The 19,788-nt window shown below is 44.1% G+C and overlaps 1 long non-coding RNA gene across 1 annotated transcript; it reads right to left on the bottom strand.

Annotated features, from left to right (window-relative positions):
* Positions 1-5,679: 5,679 nt before the first annotated feature.
* Positions 5,680-8,750, bottom strand: LOC138915537 (uncharacterized). Its single transcript, XR_011421588.1, has 2 exons — positions 8,561-8,750; positions 5,680-7,750 (listed from the first exon to the last, which is right to left on the bottom strand). It is a non-coding gene; the product is annotated as an uncharacterized lncRNA (long non-coding RNA).
* Positions 8,751-19,788: the final 11,038 nt, after the last annotated feature.

Here is a 19,788-nt window from a genome sequence, read left to right as displayed (position 1 = left end):
AAATTTAAAAAAAAGAAGCTTGTTTATGATATAAAGGTGGAGTTGAGAACTGGGATATAATGCAGGTAAGTCATACCCAATGGAATTTACTGCAGAGCCGTGTGTTTTCATCCCGCCATTGACAAGGTGGACATTCACGCGGGTCCAAGTCAGGCTGAGTTTGCCTGGTGACCAGCTCTTTCTTCTGACCATCACCTCTGGGATGTGAGTTGCTGTCAGTGGCCCTGCTGTGGGGACCAGGGCCGGTCACAAGGTCTGCTGCAAGCCCAGGAGAGTCCCCAGTGATCCTGCTCCAGGGCCAGAACATCAGCATACCGGTGACTCCGTGTGGCTTTGTTTCCTGGGTGTATCTTGTAGGTAGCCTTGTAGACTCATCGGGTCATATTCTGATCCCTGGAATCTATGACCACGTGGCTCCTCTTACTGAAGAGGAAAAAAAAAATGTACGAAGCCATTGACCTGGACCTAGAAGAATACCGGAATAGCAGCCAGGTTAAGAAATTTCTGTTTGACACCAAGGTATGATCACAAGTTGATGGATAATCTGAACAAAGAATGATGGTAACAAATATTTTCCCAAGGCTTAATTTACTGTGTCCTGTTTATCTGCACATCTTAGAACTGAAAGCAGATGTTAATTCCAAGGGGGACTTTCACTTTCAAGGCCACTTCCCTGTGGTCTAGATCAAGCAGACCTTTATCTGGGGTCCCACTGGCACCGGACTCAGGCACCTAACCGTGGAGCAATTGCTCATTTCACAGATGCGTTTTTCCAAATCAGTTTTCTGGACTCAATCCCAAGCCGGCCTGCAGCCGGTGAGCTGGGCTCCCTAACTGTTTAAAGATTGAGGATAGTCTGAGGTTATTCCAGCTCCATGACCCTAATTGTTCATTTTTCTAGACAAAACCAAGAGACTTAGGGGCTAATCTGTAGACTGCCACGTCACTGCTGCCTTGGTGTAATAAGTAGACCCAAAGCCGAAAGCGTTACTGGCAAATTTAGATTTTTTCCTTTTCCCTTCTCCTCCTCCTCCTCCTCCTTTCTAAAACGCTTGCCTGCTAGGGTGTTTGCTAGCTATGGCTGGTTCCTGGGGGAACAGCCAAGAGAGGGAGAAGCATGCAGAAGAGAGCGATAGAGTTTCTTATCATGAAGTGTAGCTCTTCCTCAGACTAGCTCTACAGCGGCCATAGCAAGATTGAAAACTGGCTCAAACATCTGCAGAGTTCTTTGAAGCCTTCTGAAAAATAAAATACATTTAGCACACAAATTATCATCGCAATGACTGGGATAGAAATTTATAAATGAACCCAAGTTTCTGAAAGGGCCCCTTTGCCATCTAGTAACTGCAAACTTCAGTGACGAGGGGCCCTCGCCAATGGGAGTGGCTTGGGCAGGCGAAGGCAGCAGAGATCTCGTGTCCTGAGGGGAAAGTCCACTTGTACTGTTTGTCCAGACATATCTAAGTGAGGCGATAATTAGCTTGCCATTAACCGTGTCACAGATGTACAGAAATTGGTGATGCAAGCAATACAATTCAACTGAGTTTTAATTAAACATTCTTTCATATAATAAAATACTTTTATTTCAATTTAGGAGGAAATTCTAATGCACCTATGGAGGTACCCATCTCTTTCTATTCACGGGATTGAGGGCGCCTTTGAGGAGCCTGGAGCTAAAACAGTCATACCTGGCCGAGTTGTAGGAAAATTTTCAATCCGTCTAGTCCCTCACGTGAACATGTCCGTGGTGGAAACACAGGTAACAAACGTGCATTGTTCTTCTGTCCAGCAGCGCCGTTCCTGAGAGCCACATGCCACACAGTAGTGAGCAACTCAGTTGTTAGCATTGAAGTATCACTTTTTTCCAATACAGAAGGGACTGGAACAAATGTCAAGAAACCAACAGGATTTTTGTTCAGTAAAAATCTCTTCCCTCAATTATATGCAATTACAGTCATCAGACAAATAACCATTTGGAGTTGGAGTGATGGGAAATTTTTGAAAACTAAATGGTGCATAAAAAGGCAAGATGGGTTTTACACACAGACGGAGAAGCTACTTGTCTACGGCTGGACTGAGCCGGAAAATCTTTACCCCCAGCGTTGGTTTGTCCATGATGTCTGAAATGAACCCCCTGAAAGCAGCCACCTTAATGAAAATGTTTGTGTCTGGAAGGAGGTGCGTGCCTGAAGTATCGACCTATCATCAGTGTACCTCAAGTTGCACAGAAGGTAGACTCTGAAGAAGGGAGCTCAAGGAATACCTCGGCGCCCTCTCTCCATCCACTGTCCGCTTTTATCGTCGTCTTAGCGCTAATTACATTCTCAAAGATCCTCCTTCCCCTCTGCGTCCCTCCGTCTTTTTGTTTCCATCTTCCTCCCTCCTTCCCTTTCTGGATGGACTGTTCCTCCTCCTCACAGCACACACTTTACATGAGCGCAGGACGGTCTTCGTCTTGCTCACAACTATGTCCCAGCACCTAGAACAGTTCCTGCCACGTGACAGGTGTGCCTTAAATCTTTGTCGAAGGGATGAATATTTCAGAGTATGGAGTTTTTCTCTGGTGGATTTCCATAATGGCAACCGGAATGGAGCCCAGGGGAGAGAGAAAGATGCTGTCAATGAGCCTCCTTCACAGCTTAGCGTGAAATTGCTCCCACTTTTTGGAAATTTCCAAGTGTGTAATGTTCCCAAAATATTCCTTAAGATACTGATAAGTCCAAAAAGAGGGATATTCAAATTGAGAAGTTCTACTTGTATTGTGTTTCATAATTACCTCAAACATTCATCATATTTGTATTACCCACAATATCATTCAAGGTTTCATAATTACCCAAATTCATAATAAGCCGACATTAACAGTGAGACACTGTGGTCGGGGAGGGGTGGGGACGGGAGGGGGGATTGGGGGGTCTCGGGAGGGGTGGGAGTGAGAGCAAGCATTCCTCACACTGGGCGCAGCTCTCCGTCCTGGAGACCCGGCTCACTCCGCGTCCTCCCTCTGGAAGAGCTGAGGGAAAATCAGAACGCTTGAATGCGTCAGCTTGGGATTCCAATCAGTTTCTTGATACAAGGCTATGAGAGCTACTCAAAATTTTCTCTTACAACTGAAAATGTTACCTTTAGGTAAAGCAGCATCTTGAATATATATTTTCCCAAAGAAATCGTTCCAACCAGATGGTTGTTTTTATGGCACTAGGACTACACCCATGGATCGCAAATATTAAAGATAATCAGTATCTTGCAGCAAAAAGAGCCATCAAAACAGGTTAGACTTATGCTATTTTGATTGCTGGTTTACACTGGGAACAAGGGGTGGTACCCGGTGGGGCTGTAGATAAAGCAGACACTTTTAAAACTTCACTGTGGACTCTCCTTTTATATGGGCTGCATTACTGACGGTAAACGGTGTGGTTCAGGGCTCTTTACACACGCTGTCTCATGAATCCTCCCAACAGCCCTCCCCGGGGTGCAGATTAAGGCGAGAAGAGATTAAATAATTTGCTGGAGGGCACTCAGCTAGAAGTAGCAAAGCCAGGGTTCAAACTCACGTTCTGGAGACCTGAATTTGGGGGAAAATGATGGACTTGGAAACCTCCCAACCCTCCTTCTGCAAAACTCATGGAAATATTGGCCGATACATAAAAACTTTTAAAAGCACAGCTGAACTTGCACGAAAGTAAAGGAAGTCCTCTGGGGTTAAAAATGAAGAAGCTAAACTGTAGTGGAGCGAGCAAGCTGGCACCGGGCTGCCCTGTGGGGACTTGCTCTTCCCGGTCACAGAGCTCTGGGTTTAATGGCCTCCAGACCTCCTTGGAGCACTAACTCTCTGCGTCTATGAGTACAAGGGACACAGACATCAAAAATTAGAGGACAAGTCCAACACCGAGAGCCATACTTCTCTACACAATCATCCCCACTGCCCTCAATTGTAGCAGTATTTTACCAGTAAAATTTGGGGGTGAAGAAGAGTTAGGAAGTTAAATGGAATGCCAGCTGAAGAGAGATGTGTGATTGAAATGTCAAATTCAACAGTAAAGACATGAAATACAGGAAAATGCAGGAATGCATAAGGCACCTTTTTGTCTGTCTGTGTGCTAAACCAGTCCTGCCAACAAAGGACAGTCGTCTGCCACATAATGAGTTTTTCGTCAACAACGGACTGCATGTATGACAGTGGTCCCATAAGATTAGCACCATATCACCTAGGCGTGTGGTAGGCTATACCACCTAGGTTTGTGTGAGTACACAACAATTAAACCATCTAACAATTAAATCACCTAACGATGCATTTCTCAGAATGTATCCTGTCGTTAAGCAATGCACGAGTGTACATCATCTTTATTCACATTCACGCCTTGCTCTGTGGATCCAGAAGACACGGCATGTTCTCTTTTGTGTCTTCATTTATTTTTCATTCCCACTCCATCTCTGGCAACTTTCCCTATAGCCTAGAAGGTTTCAACTCATCTCTTTCTAGACCCCAGGATATCCATTAAAACTGTTTCCTGGGATACCTTGAAAGTTGAGTACAAACACTGCAACATTCAGGTGAAAGTTGAGTACAGCGATTTATTCATATGTTGGTTACAAAAGAAACACAAAACACCAAAGAAATGTGTTCCTAATATTTAATATTAGTGTTTCTAATACTTAATTCGTGAAGCAACCATAAAAGTAGGTAGGTACATCTTCTGTGGTACTCTGGCCAAAAACACATGACCTCTTCCAATCGTGAAAAAACGTCAGATAAACCCAAACTGAGGGACATTTTACAAAACAACTGATCAGTACTCTTCAGCAGGGTCAAGGTCATGAAAGACAAGGGAAGACTGAGAAACAGTCACAGACAAGAGGAGACTAAGGAGCAATGACAAAATGCCGTGTGGGATTCTGCATTGGATCCTGGTACAGCAGAAGGGAAAGAGTGAAATTCAAATAAAGGCTGAGTCTAGTTAATAATATTATCCAATGTTAATTTCCTATTCTTGATAATTGTACAATAGTTATGTAAGATGTTAACATTAGGGAAAGCAGAGTAAGGAATATATGAGAACTCTCTCTGTACTACTTTTGCAACTTTTCTGTACGTCTAACGTTAGTTTAAAATATTATTTAAAAATATTTTTTAAAAGTAGATAATAGTAAATAAGGCAACCACAGTTTTCTTCTTGACTCTATTGACTATTTTAGAATATAAATTGCATGATATCAGGACGCTTACTTATCCCAGCCACCAAATTTCATGGTGGGAAAAAAAAAAAAAAAGAAAGAAAGATAAAGTGAACACGACATTTGCGGAGATCACTGGGGGTAGTCTTCTCATTAATTTATTCAATGCCTTCTTTTCCTGTGTTTCAGTGTTTGGAACAGAACCAGATATGATCCGGGATGGATCAACCACACCAATTGCCAATATATTCCAGGATGTTATCCAAAAGAGTGTGATGATGCTCCCGCTGGGCACTGTGGACGATGGAGAGCACGCGCAGAAGGAGAAAATCAACAGTGAGCAGGTTCTTGAGGGGGCTGATCTCTCAGTGTGCAAACCACAGGGTGTCCACATCAGTAACCTTCCGACATGCTGCATATTTTAGATTGAATTTATGTCATCAAATCTTCCTGTTTAAATTGTAGACTACTTTTCCTCCATTATTTGAATGGAAATAACAGTTTCTCTTTATTTCTTCTTTTGTTAGGTGGAACTACATAGAAGGATCCCAATTATTTGCTGCCTTTTTCCTAGAGACGGCTAAGCTGCATTAACAACGACGGGAACCTTCCAGCTTACATCTGAGCTGCTGACATATCCCCTCTCTCACATCCCTGGACAGGAATAGAATCTAAATATCCAGAGAATTTCTGTCCAGTAAACAATATTTTCCCTCTTTAATACGTCTTTGGACATTTGGACCAGTAATAAACTATTTTAAAGGTAGAGACACTGGAAATGGCTTAATGTCTCTGTTGCACACCTCTCTAAAGTCACAGCTACCTTCAACAACTTGATTTCCCCAAGTCTGGCCCCAGTAGTCCCCGGACTGGACTCATTCTGCCCTTCCAGCACAAGGATGGTTCTTCGATTAGACTTCTCTTGCCATTTGATTGGTGGAATTGCTCTAGTTTGCTGTGTCCTGAGGTGCTCAGGACACATAATCATTCATCCACTGACTGTCAGTACTTATGTCACCGTTGCTTTCACCACACATTCCTTTTATATTGTTAATAAAAACATTGGTCTACCCCACCGACTACCATGATTTCCCTGGGGGTTCATTTTCAGATGAGTTATTGAAGCGTGATACATATTCACTTCTTGCCTCCCCTTCACTTTTTCCTTTCTTGAAAAGTTTTGAAACAGAAATGACCAATATTCACACTCTTATGCCATTTGGGATTCCTTGTGAGAAGATGCGTCTATCTTTATTCTAAGCCTCTTTACCTTTGCTGTGAGTGACGCCAGCCCACCGCCCCTCCTGCATCCTGTTCTGTCTCACTACCCCATCGGGAGAGGCCACTCTCCCTCTGACACCTGCGCACATGGAAATTCACCACAGCAGAATCAGCCCTGATGGAATTCTCTCACCCCGTTGGGATTTTACTCAGTGACTACATCTAAATTGTTCAAAGCTTTAAATAGCATCAATTTTAGACAGAGAACTGATCAACCTGACATCAGTAACACATCCCAAATTTAAAGCTGTCAGCTCAGGTTGCATTCATCAGTCATTTCAGTCGACCATCTTGTTTGGCTTGATTGGATTTGATGGTGTAAACAAATAAACAAAAGCACGTAAGTTTTCTACAGCTAAGTATAAGTAAACAAATCACTTCAGTCTTTATGAATTCACTATTTAAATAGCATTAATGGAGAAGAAGTTAAGGGTTTATTAAAAATGTTTCTCTTATGATTCCAAATAAAAACAAAGTGCCACACATTCCATCTCTTTGTGGGTGCTTGAAATGTCAGTTTTAAAGCTTGCTGCGTCATGTCTAAAACGGCTGGATCATGGGGCCAGCTTACCCTGCCTCTTGTCACAGAAACGGGACCCACCTGTGGCATCAGCCTCGCTGAGGCATCCATAAGGAGCCACTTCTTCTCTGGTGCTGGACAACATCAAGTCCTCTTGGTTAAATATTCGCAGGTGTTTGGTACTCGTCACTATTTAAGCACAGTCCATGCTCGCCAGATTTGGTTGAATCTTGTGAGGTTTTCGGATTCCGTGGACCTACCTGATGTATTTGGCAGAGGTCCCAAGGACTAACTGTACACGAGGTTTCTGACGCCAATTTATATTTTAACAAGGGTGTTCATAGTAGTCAATTAACAAAAGTTGGTTGTAAAATATAACCATTTCTGAGCAAGGGAACATCAGTTTTACCAAGTCACTAAATAAGAAGATGTATTTGCTGATCTGCATTCCTGCTGAATCTCTGAGACCTGCAGTGTCTTGGTCAATTATTCAGCTGCCACCAGGTGAGGAGAGGAGGAGGACGAATGAGGTCATTGAATCTAGGAGATTCCAACCCTGGGATGCCTGAGTCCAGAGCCGTGGTTTTCTGCCTCCCCGGGTCATGATGGGTCTCCCCAGCTCTCATTGATGGGTCCACGTTTTCTACCCAAACCCAAGCCATGTGGCTACCTGGGTCTTGCTGTGGTTTGGGAGCCAGATAGGAAGTATTTTCCGGATAGATTACATTCAGAGGGATGACAGAAATCCGCCCAGTGATTAGCCAGAAGACCAATTAACTAGTAACAAGAAGACAAAGAGGTTGGGGATAGAGAAATTTAAGTATTTGCTTTAAAAAATTTTACCAAAGAAGCATATGCACATGGATAAAGATGACCACCCAGTATACTTATTGGGAGTATATAGTGACATGATCAGGAGGGGACGTCATCGTATTGAAGGAGGGCAACATGTCAGGTTTGGGACTGTCCAGGTTTGGACTGTCAGTTAGATTTGGTAGATGCTCTTATGGAAGATAACGAGGACTGGGAATGTTCTTGGTTTTATGTTGTATTCATAAAAATAAACCTTGTGTGAGTGTGTGCTGGACAGTGCAAGAGCCCTGTGGTGACACACGTTCTCTGCACTTGCAGCTGGAGGAAGGCAGTCGGCCACAGACACACAAAGAACCTGGTCTAGGCTTCTTCTCGCTCCACATGTTCATTCCAGCGCATCCCTCCCTCAGCCTCTGTGTTAGCCAGACACCAGCCCAGCCCAGCGCAGCCCAGCCCCCTCTTCTGAGAACTGGACCCCGATCCTCCTGCATTTTTCATTAGAACCCGTTAGAATCCGAATTCGGCTCGTGGCTTCCTAGGGTCTGCGACTCTGAGGACCCCTGCTAGGAGCATCCAGAGGCTGTTCTCCTAACCCGGAGGTGCGCACGCGCCTGGCACAGCAGGAAAACCTCGCTCCGTTAGAGGAGGCCTCAGAGGCGCCGGGCATCGCTTGGGCCGTTGGAGGCGGAGGCCGGCCGCCCGGCCCGCAGGCCTCCGGCTCCCGCCCGGCCCGGGCGCGTCCGTTTCTCCCGCACCGCCCTCGGGGTTCTTTACCGCGGGCGGGCGAGCGAAGGGGTGGAGTGAGGAGGGATGGAGAGGGAGGAGGCGGGATCGCCCGGGGGTTACCCGCTCGGGGAGCCGCTGGAAGTGCCAGGTGGCCTTCCCGGTCAGACGCCGCCAGGCTCTCAGCCTGACGCGCGTCTCCCCTTCCTTAGATTGACTCCTTCGGCTTTCCGTTTTCCTCTTGGGGAGGGGTGGGACTTCCGGTTTCATCACCGGAAGACGACGAGCCGGAGGAGTCCGTCAGAGGGGCCAGCAGGAGCGATTCCGTCGGCAAACGGGTAAGTTCTTCTCTGACCGGGCCGGGGGGGGGAGGTTTGGAGGCGGGGACCGTCCAGCGTCTGCGCGGGGCCTGGGGGCGGTGGCTTGAGGGCTCGGGCCGGGCAGCTGGGCGCCGGGAGTCCCGCCAGGGCCCTAGGCTTTTCCTCCTCCCTCCTCCCCCCGCCTCCGCCCCTCCCCCGCTCGCCGGTCCCTCCCGACGCCGCCCAGACTCGCCCGACACCCGCCCGCCGCCCGCGCGGCGTCGCAGCCGCCCTGCCCCCGCCGTCATCTGCTCGCTCCGCGAGCCGGGCTCCCGGGGACCCGGCGGGCCTCCGTTTCCCCGCGGGCCCGGGCTGTCGGCTCGGGAGCGGCTCCCCGGGCGCCCCACGCAGCCCTGCACGCAGTCGGGGCGCTTCCGACCGCCTGGCTTCTCCGACTGGAACGCGGGCGCCCAGGCGGGGAGCTGCCCGGTGTCGGTTTCTAGTCTGGGCGGTGGTGTGCGTGGCTGCCCGCCCACGCCCTGTTTTCCCCAGCGCACCGATGCGCTGCTGCCACCCGCGCCTCCTTCGGTTGAGGATGCTGGTGCCCGAGAGCACCACGCCTGGAAGTGGACGGTCCTGGCCACTCAGGGTCCAGCTGCTCTCAGCAACTAGCGGGAGACCCCAGGCTGCCGCACGTCGCTGTTGGCAGCAGCGGGATCGTCCCTGGAGATACCCACCTCTTCCTAGTGGGCGAGCACGGCCTGAGTGTGCGTGCCCGCTTTCTGGAGCTTAGTCGGGGGGAGGTGGGTGCCAGGAGCTGCTGACCCCTGCGCTTGCGTTGAGTTTTGAATAGCCTGTTTATTGGGTTGGGGGGTTCTGGACTAGGACATCTTGGCAGGGTTGGCATCTGTGGACACATATGTAGGATTATTTTCTAGGTAATCATAGCCCGAATGGTGATTGTGTCGGGACTTTACAGTCCGTGCCGGTGGAACTAGTTACAGTATGCACCTGGTTTGCGGTGAAGCGTTAGTCCAGATGCAACACTGCCTGGGGAAGGTCACTAACACGTATTGATTAGAACATCGTTAGGAGAGCTCATTTGATGTATACTCTGTAGACTTCATGTAGCACGGCAGCCGTGTAGGGTCCGAATTACTAGTCCCTTTTCACAAACTGAGACTAAAGTTAAACAGTTTGACCAAAGTTAAGGTCAGGATTAGCGTCTCAAGTGTTTGTTACTCATTGTTTTTCAAGTTTGCTACATGTAAGGTTACTGACTCCTGCTGGCACGTCTGAAAAACACTGAGGCAAGGCTCTCTAGTAGCTGGTGTCTTCTTGCGTGACATGTAAGGCAGGTGTGATTATTACTGATAATACAGTGGCTCCTGGTGCCTTTTTTAAAAAACCTGTTTATTTTGGAATAATCTCAGATTTGCAGAAAAGCTGTGAGATAGCACAGAGAGTTCCTCTTGTATTCAGCCAAGCAGAGTGGCTCCACTTGAGCAAACTGCTTCATGCCAGTCACCATTCTAGGTGCTGGAGAGAGTAACACGCTGCCCTAGATGATTTCAAGGTCTGGTGGAAGAGACAGATCCATAAGCAAGTATAGTGCCTTTTGCTCAGTGCTGAAATGGAGAAAGGGGAGCACAGAGTAATTTATGTCTGACTGCCTGGGAAGGAGTGGCGCGAGCTTGCAGGATACAGCATTTGAGTTAGGTCTCAAGGATTAGTGGGTATTCACTTGATTGATGGGACATTTCTGCCCACATTCGTGCTACCTAGGTTTGTGTTCGAAGAGAAAACTCTAACCTTTATAAAACGGACTCTTCTTATTTGATTCTCCTCTCTCCCTCTTTCTCACATCTCCTCTGAGAGGTTTTTGTCATAGTTTCCACAGGCTGTGAGAAGAATCGCGGTTTATAAATCCATGACTAGGAGATGAAATTAAGCTGTGTTTCTTAGTAATGGAAGTATCTAGATCTGTACGTTTTAAAATTCTTTCTCTTTCATAGTTGCTGAGTACTTCAGTGGTCTGATCACACACATTCTTTATGCGAGGTTGGAGCACAGTTCTTCTGAACTATGCCCACAGCAGAGGGGTATTTTGAGTGAGTGTGTTGGTCATTGTGGGCTGCTCTAGGAAAACACCATAACCCCAGGTGGCTGAAACAACAGTCATTTACTTCTCCCAGTTCTGGAGGTTAAGTCCAAGATCAAGGTGCTGATTCCTGGTGAGGGCTCTTCCTTGCTTACAGACAGCCACCTTCTTGCTGTGTCTTCACATGGCAGAGATGGAGAGAGAACTCTGGTCTCTCTTCGTCTTCTTCTAAAGACGCTGATCCCGTCTTGGAGACCCTACCGTTCTGACCTCATCTAAACCTAAGTACCTCTCAAAGACCTCATTTCCAAATACCATCACATTGGTGATTAGGGCTTCGGCATCAAAATTGTGTGTGTATGTGTGTGTGTGTAGGGGGGGGTGCACAATTCAGTCTGTAGTAGGTGGGTTTCTTGGAATTTTTGTTATTATGAGGAATTGCTCCAAAATAGGCTTGATAGAGAACTAAATAGGAAACTGTAAAATTAGCATTTATATGGCTTTTGCTACAGCAAAGTAGTAAACACAATTTTATTTAAAATCAGAAGAAATTATTGTAGCTATGTTAAGTCTGATTCAGAGGCTGGTGGATGCCAAGAAGAAATTTTAATTGTTTCATTTGGATGAAAGAGAGAAATACGTGGTGAAATACTGCAGTGGTGTTTTCACTTTTAGGCCTTATACAAATGAATGCTTTCATGGTTATCAAATTAGGGTGTAAGGACTGTGGTAGTGAGCTGTTGCAGTTCCCTCACTGATCAGGAGGCTGAGCCCCACAGAAGCTGAGCGGCTAATGCATTGTAGAGGTGTTAGTGGCAGAGCAAGGATTGGAATCAGGCCTCCGGATTCACGGGGCCAGTCTTTCTGCTGTTCCATCAGTGGTTCTCAAACTGATGGTGCATCAGAGTCAGCTGGGGGGGCTTGTGAAAACGCAGATGCTGGGCTGGGTCTCTGAATCAGCGGGTCTGGACTGGGACTGAGAATTTGCATTTCTGACAAGTTCCTGGGTGATGTTAAAGCTGCTGACTCTGAGGGCACACTTTGAGAACCCCGGCCTTCTGTGATGTTGCCTTTGACCTCTTCTAAGAGGATAGTAAGTAAACGTCTGTGGGTTTATACCAGCTTGACCCTTCCTTGACGTTCAGAGAATCAAGTTCTTTAATTTTGTGTTGTGTACTGTAATGCACCAACAACATAATGATTAGATGGAAAAAAGTACTAGAAATGGAGTATGTTTTAGAGTCATTTTGGCATCTTCAGGGATAATTTTTGGAGATAATTGTAGAGGTCAGAACCGCTTATGCTGAAGGGGATGCACTTGAGCTCCTAGCAGCAATCACACTAAAAAGGGTGCCGGTATTGATTGCTAGATTGTATGGGAGTGAAAAGTTCCTTCCAGTTTTGTTACTCTCTGTTTTTCTTTCTCATTTTGTGTACTGAAATGTTCTTAATGTATCAAAATCTGATCAGGCCCCAGCACAGTTCCATGCCCATAGTAGATGTTAAATAAATATAAGTTGAATTGAATTAAAAAAGATTAATAGGGAAAATGAGGTAGATTATTTATCTGGAGAGACTTCAGTGCCCTAGGAAAGTTAGTCGGCTCTCTAGATTATCCCAATCACAGGTTTTTAGTGAATACTTACAGATTATTCTGGTTTACGCCTTATTTGCAATTACTGGGTTTTTTTTAGCACAATTATTGGAGGAGGTAGCATATTTTTTTTTTCCTTTTTCTCCCCAAAGCCCCCCAGGACATAGTTGTAGATTCTTCGTTGTAGGTCCTTCTAGTTGTGGCATGTGGGACACCACCTCAGCGTGGTTTGGTGAGCAGTGCCATGTCCACGCCCAGGATTCGAAGCAACGAAACACTGGGCCACCTGCAGTGGAGCGCACGAACTTAACCGCTCAGCCACAGGGCCAGACCCGAGGAGGTAGCATATTTTTATGTAAGAGTTATTGAGTGATCCCCCATATCTCTTTATCATTCGTCTGAAGTTACTTTTACAAACTTTTTACTTTGAAATAATTTTAGAAGTAGAAAGAAATGGCAAAAATAGCCCAGAGAATTCGTATATACCTTAGAACCAGCGTCCCTTTGTTAGCATCTTATGTAACCATAGTGTGGTTATTGAAACCAGGCAGTTGATAGAGTTAATCTAAAGTCTTTATTCGGGTTTCACCCCGATGTCTTTTTTCTGGTCGAGGATCCAGTCCAGTAGCCCACACTGCATTTAGTTATGGTGTCTCCTTGGTGTCTTCCAATTTGTGACAGTTTTTTATCTTTCGTGACCTTGGTACTTTTCCAGAGTACCGGTCAGTTATTTTGCAGAATGTCCCTCAGTTTGGATTTATCTGGTGTTCTTTCATGATTAAATTGAGGGTTAAGCATTTGTGACAAGAATACCACAGTGGTGAGGTTGTTCCCTTCTCAGTGCATCATATTGGCACATGTGTGATGTAGATAGGTCTTATCGCTGGTGAATGTTAACTTTTGATCTCTTGGTTGAGGTGTCTGACATGTTTCTGTGCTCCAAAGAAAAAAATTTTCCCTTTGTAATTAATGACTCTCGTAAGTTTACTGATTGTAGTGCAGATGTTTAAATGAAATGAATATAGAATGTCAGAATCCTTTGAGCCTGACCCTAATTATGAGATCTTTCTTATCTTGGAGGCTTCATTATTATTTGTTAGATCCCAACATAGTAGGGAAGGGTAAAGCTGTAGACTTGTAGAAGAACAGTTATTTGTTCAAGAACTTGTACCTGATCTTGGTCAGTCTTAGTCTTGAATTGTCAACAGCGGAAGCTCTTTGTTCCAATTCTTTTTCTGTGGTTCTGCGATCTGTCTCGCATCTGTCTTCCAGTGGATGACTTTCCATAACTACATTGCGTTTCTTAAGATTCTCCCTAGAGCATTTTTGTAGAAGATTTGTGTGCTTCAGTTCATCACAAGGCAGTTGCTCCAAGTATCCTCTTGTTGACCCACTTCCTAGTCCATACGGCTGAGTGTGTGTGTTCTCTTTGTAGACTATGCTGATGAGGTGCTGCAGATATTACATAGATACACAGACACATAGAAATGGTCTGTATTTTCAAAACGTATATCCCTTTAATATCCCAACAGGAGTCAGTTGGAAGATATGTATGTGGCCTGTCTCCCTCCCCCTCATCCCCCTCCAAAGCTTGTAAGCTCCTTAGAAGCAGGGAACAGATCTCTTTTTGTTTACCAGTCACTTGCTTGGTGCTTGGCATACACAAGGCTCTCCATAAATATTTGAGAATAAAAGAATATCATATGTGCATCTTGTTAACTGGTTTTGGAAATTACCAGACTATTAGAAACATCTTTCCACATTAACACAGCTATGTAATCATCATAGTATTCCACTATAGTCATGCCTTGCTTAACAGTGGGGATACGTTCTGAGAAATGTGTAAGTGATTTTATCATTGTGCAAACATCATAAAGTGTACTTTCACAAACCTAGATGGTCGAGCTGTTGACACGAATAATCAATAATCATTCTACAGCGGGGAGTTTTATTCGAGCCAAGCTGAGGACTGCAGCCTGGGAGTGCAGCCTTCGTAAGTGCTGTGAAGAAGAGTGATTTTTCAGCACCATTATATACCATTTCCAAACAGACATACATCAAGTGTGACAGGGGTACATTCTCTCAAGGGTTCAAGGAGATACTTTGTTATAGATGAGTACATACACAGTGGGTCAGCATGACCCCAGTGTCATGGGAAAGGACACTTATCTTCAAAAAGTACTGGTGTCATAAGAAGAGAGGCATTGGTTCTTACCTTCAAAGAGTACATTCTGGGGCCGGCTCTGTGGCTGAGTGGCTAAGTTCGCGCACTCCGCTGCCGCGGCCCAGGGTTCGGATCCTGGGTGTGGACATGGCACCGCTCATCAGGCCACGTTGAGGCGGCGTCCCACATCCCACAACTAGAAGCGCCTGCAACTAAGATATACAACTGTGTGCGGGGGGGGCGGGTTGGGGAGATAAAGCAGAAAAAGAAATATTGAAAAAAAAAAAGAGTACATTCTTTATTTTGGGACAATATACAACGAACATTTGACAGGCTGTAAGTCAGGCTTCTTTGGTTTAAATAAAATTTAGTCCAAATCGCATTTAAACCACAACGGCTTCCCCATACACCTCAATATATAAAATTTTCTTCTATCATAGCCTCCTACACATGTAGGCTCTGTGGTACTAATCTCATGGGATGGCCATCATCTACGTGATCTACTGTTGACTGAAACGTCCTTAGATGGCGCATGACCATATATGGATGTGCTGCAGCAGCTTCGTCTGTAACCCATCCTGCGTTGTTGGAGATTAGGCTGTTTCCAATTTTTTCTATTAGAAAGAGTTCCATGGTGAATATTCCTAAATATGTATTTTGTTCAGTTGTTTCCTTAAGATAAGTTCTGTAAAGAGTCATTGATAGCTCAAAGAAGATATGTATTTTAAGGCTTTTGATATATTGCAAATAACCCTCTAGAAAGTTTGTATAGATTTATATTCCAGCCAGTACTGTTGAGAATGCTCATTTTGCCACACTTTCCCCAATGCTCAACTTTCAGTTTTTTAGAATAAGACTAAATTTAGAGTTAAAAAAATTTGTTTTTTGTTTTTACGATTTGCACCTTTGTTTTTCTTCTTCTTCTCCCCAAAGCTCCCCAGTGCATAGCTGTGTATTGTACTTGTAGGCCTTCCTGGTTGTGCTCTGTGGGACGCTGCCTCAGCATGGCCTGATGAGTGGTGCCATGGCCCTGCCTGCAGCCAGGATCCGAACTGGCAAAAGCTGGGGCTGCTGAAGCCGAGTGTGTAAACTTAACCACTTGGCCACAGGGCTGGCCTCTTTTTTTGTGTGTGTGGTATTTTTAAGGATTCTTCCTGGAGTATGGTGGGGTGGGGATCATAGTCTGACTAATTTGCTAATAACCCTCCAAGTTTTCCGTATTGAAATTATCCAGTTTTTGGTTTGCCTCGATGAGAGAGCAGAATAAACCTCAATAAGGTAGGGGTTAACAGGAATCATTATCCTCTCTGAAGTTATAGTTGGTCATATCTGTGGGCCTTAGCCAATAGGAAACTCCTTGAGAGTGGGATACATTTCTAATTCATATCATTCAGAAAAATCAACTACAGGTGAATTAAAGGCTTAAATACAGAAGGCAAAACTATGAAATTTTTGGAAGACAATGTAGGACAGTAATTGTGTGAGTCTAATACAAGGAAGAGCTTCTTAAACAGATCACAGAAGGTGTAGACCATAAAGGAAAAGATTGACCGCTTTGACAGCATTAATTTGACAGCTTGTGGTTATGAAAAGAAACCATCAAGAAAGTGAACAGACAAGTCACAAGTGAGAATAGATATTTTCAGTACGTATTATTGAGAAAGGATTGTATCTAGAAAGGTAAACAGTGACAAATCAGTAAGAACAATAGAAAAATGGGCCTATGACCCAAGTAGGCATCTCACAGAAGAGGAAACCTGCATGCAGAGATTCTCGACTTCATTAGCAATTAGGGAAAGGCAGTTTAGGACCAACGTGGTGTATAGTTTCATAACATTGGGTTGGCAACAGTGTAAAAATCTGACAATGTCTGCTGTTTAGGAAGGTCGGAAATAACTGGAATGCTTACACACAACTGGTGGGATTGTAAATTGGTACCATAACTTTGGGATTACCTAGTAAAGTTAAAGATGGATGTACACTTTGACCCAGTGATTCTACTCCTGGGTCTTTATCCTGGAGCAGTGCTTCTAAATTGTGTTTTCAGCATCTCACAGGAACTTCTTGTAAATGCAAAATTTGGGGCTCCACCCTAGACCTATTGAATCAGAAGCTTTGGGGATGAGCCAGCTTTCAGTCTTAACAAGCCGTTCAGGTGGTTTAATGCATGCTAAAATTGGCAAACTGGTGCCCCAGAGAAACGCATGTATGTGAGTGCCTGAGGACATGACAAAATGCTCACAGTTGCACTGTTTGTAAAAGGCAAAAACTGGAAGCAGTGTCCATCCGAGGAGAATGGATAAATTGTATTCCTATAGGAGTGCAACTGAATGGATTTTAGCCACCTGCACCACTGAGGATTATTGTCAGGAATATCATATTGAGGAAAAAAAGCTACTTCCAGAAGAATGCACATAGTATTTTTCCTTTTTTAAAGTTTTGAAACATGTAAAGCAAAAGTCCATACTGTTAGGAATACAGATATGGCAAAGTAATAAAGCAGATTAATTACAAACACATTCAAATTAGTGGGTAGCTCTATTAGAAGAGAGAAGGTGATAGGGATCCCGAAACGGAACTGAAAGATAGGAATTTAATTTTTTTCTTTTTTTTTTTTTGGTGGGGAAGACTCGTCTTGAGCTAAATCTGTTGCCTGTCTCCCTCTGTTTTGTGTGTGGGATGCCCCCACAGCATGGCTGATGAGTGGAGTAGGTTTGTATCTGGGATGCGAAGCTGTGAACCCAGGCTCCTGAAGCTGAGTGTGCAGAATTTTAACTGCTTGGTCATGGGGCTGGCCCCCTGAATTTAATTTTCTTAAACTGTGATCTGTACTCGGGGTTTTCTTATGTTATGCTTAGTGCCTCGCACATATTCAAATTATTTTTTGTACCTGCCAAATTTTTAAAAAACATACACTTATGTCTTTTCTTTTTGCGAAGTCTGTCTACAGAGGGACTATTCAGTTTGTATGAAAAAGATCTGGTGGGGGTGATGGTGGAGAAGATATGTTCTTGCAGCATTATGGTCTGAAAGTACTTTCAGCAGTAGGGATATCAAACAGAAGGTTGTTTTTGATGATAATGATGGTTAATACTTGCTGAGCACTTGCCAGGTGCCAAACACTGGTCTAAGGACATTACGTACTGAGTTTATCCTCAGTTAACTGAGGATTGAGCCTCACAGTGAGCATATGGGGGTTGGTACCACGACTCCTCCTGTTTCCTAGGGGAGGAAAGGTGTGTGTGGATACAGAGGTGAAAACGGTAGAGGCTGGCTGACTCCTAACACTCTGTCAGACCTGGTCAGAGGGAGAGGACAGCCAGACAAGACTGTTATGCCTGAGAGCGTTGGAGTTTCGAGATAAAAAGGAAAAGTCAAAATAGGAATGGGAGTGTGGAAGACTGTGGAGAGGGAAGGCTGTATATACCCGCATTTTTGAAGTTGCTTTCTTTTTCTTAGTAGGTTTGTTTCTAAACCAGCGTATATGAGTGTCATTCTAGCAGATGCTGAGTCCCTAAAGCAGAAAAGTAATTGGATTTTGTTTTTAGTTTTAAGGATTGCATCTTCCAGTTCATTAGAAATTGGTAAGATCACACCATAGGATTTGGGAAATCTTACTTCTTTGCTTAGGCAGTTTGGTTGCTAAAAAGGGCACTTTTGGGGACTCTCCCTTTGCCTATTGTTTTCTAGCCTTTGATAATTGTTTTTGTATCATAATTATCTCATATTATGAGGACTATTTCTTAGATACACATTGGTTATATTGTAAACTTTATTTTAAGCCACCGTAGTATGACAGTCACTCCTTAAAATTAACAAATACAGAAAAAATTAAAAGATGTTCCAGAAGCCATAAGTCAAATGATATGAAACCAAATAGCACTACTGTTTTTGTTTGGTATTCAATTCAGAGTGCTCAAATTGTCTAAACCACATGAACTGTCAAGCATTTGTAATTGTGTAATGTCATGCTTTCCAGCAGAGTCAGCCCCTTACTAAGCTGACAGCCAGGAGAGTCCTTCCATAGCAGGGATGTCTGCATTTGAGACACATGTAGTGCTTGTTGGAGATCCGAACATAGGCTTCTTAAAACAAATTTTAAGTACTTCAGCTCTTCTAGTTTCAGATGCATTTTGCTGAAGCTGGATAATCTCAGTCTTAATTGCCAGTGCTTTTCAATGTGTTTCATGTTCCTATTTCTCTTTTATTTTCTCTTATATGCGTTTTTCCCCCCTTTAAACAAAAACACGAAAAGTTTTAAATAAAAACAAGTAAGGTAATAGGAAGCCTAATAGGAAAAAGATATTTATTGTTTGATGCATTTGGAATAATAGCAGTGTAATCATCAAATGTAGCCAAAGCCCAGCATGCTTGTCAGTTACTAAGGATAATGGAAACTTTGTGTTTTAAACCTAGAGCAAGCAACAAACCACTTCTTTCAAAGTGTGTAATTCACTTGTGATTTCTGCTGATCGTGGATTCCGGACCAGAATTTGATGCGTATTATTGGATCAATTATTCTAGAATGAGAAATCACAGTTATAGAAGTTCATATAACTATAAAACCATTAGAATTTAAACTAAGGTGGTAATCTGCTTTTACAAATAGCTTAGACAATTTAGATCATTCAAGGAGAGGTAGTAGGAATTATAGTCTTTGAAAAAATGAGACCAAATGGTTTTCATTAAGAATCTTCAGGGTCTGTAATCTGGTTTTCCATATGGGTGGTGTTTAACACCCTAGGATTTCAGGGTGGGAGGTGGAGGCAGTGTTTGCTAAAAGTGACATTCCTCAGAGTCATTTTGCATGAGAGATTGTTTTGGAATCCCTGTGTGACATCCCTATTGAGTGCGTTTGTTTACTCTCCTTCCTCATTCACCTTTCTTCTCCTTTTTTCCCCTCTTCTCCACACTTCAGCTCTCTGTCTAGTAAATATATGTTAGGTTTATATTATTTTTTTTGAAGTTAGAAGGGACTTTACTCCAGGGGGTCCCAAATCTGGCTCATCAGAATCACTCAGGGAGCTCTCTGAAACTACAGATCCTTGTCCTTACCCCAGACTCTCTTAATCAGGATCTCTCCATGGGTGGGACCAAGGGATTCATGTTTGGCTGATTAGC

Source organism: Equus caballus, chromosome 9 (assembly GCF_041296265.1).
Source record: "Equus caballus isolate H_3958 breed thoroughbred chromosome 9, TB-T2T, whole genome shotgun sequence".
Lineage (NCBI taxonomy): Eukaryota > Metazoa > Chordata > Mammalia > Perissodactyla > Equidae > Equus > Equus caballus.
This window is presented reverse-complemented; position numbering and strand designations above follow the sequence as displayed.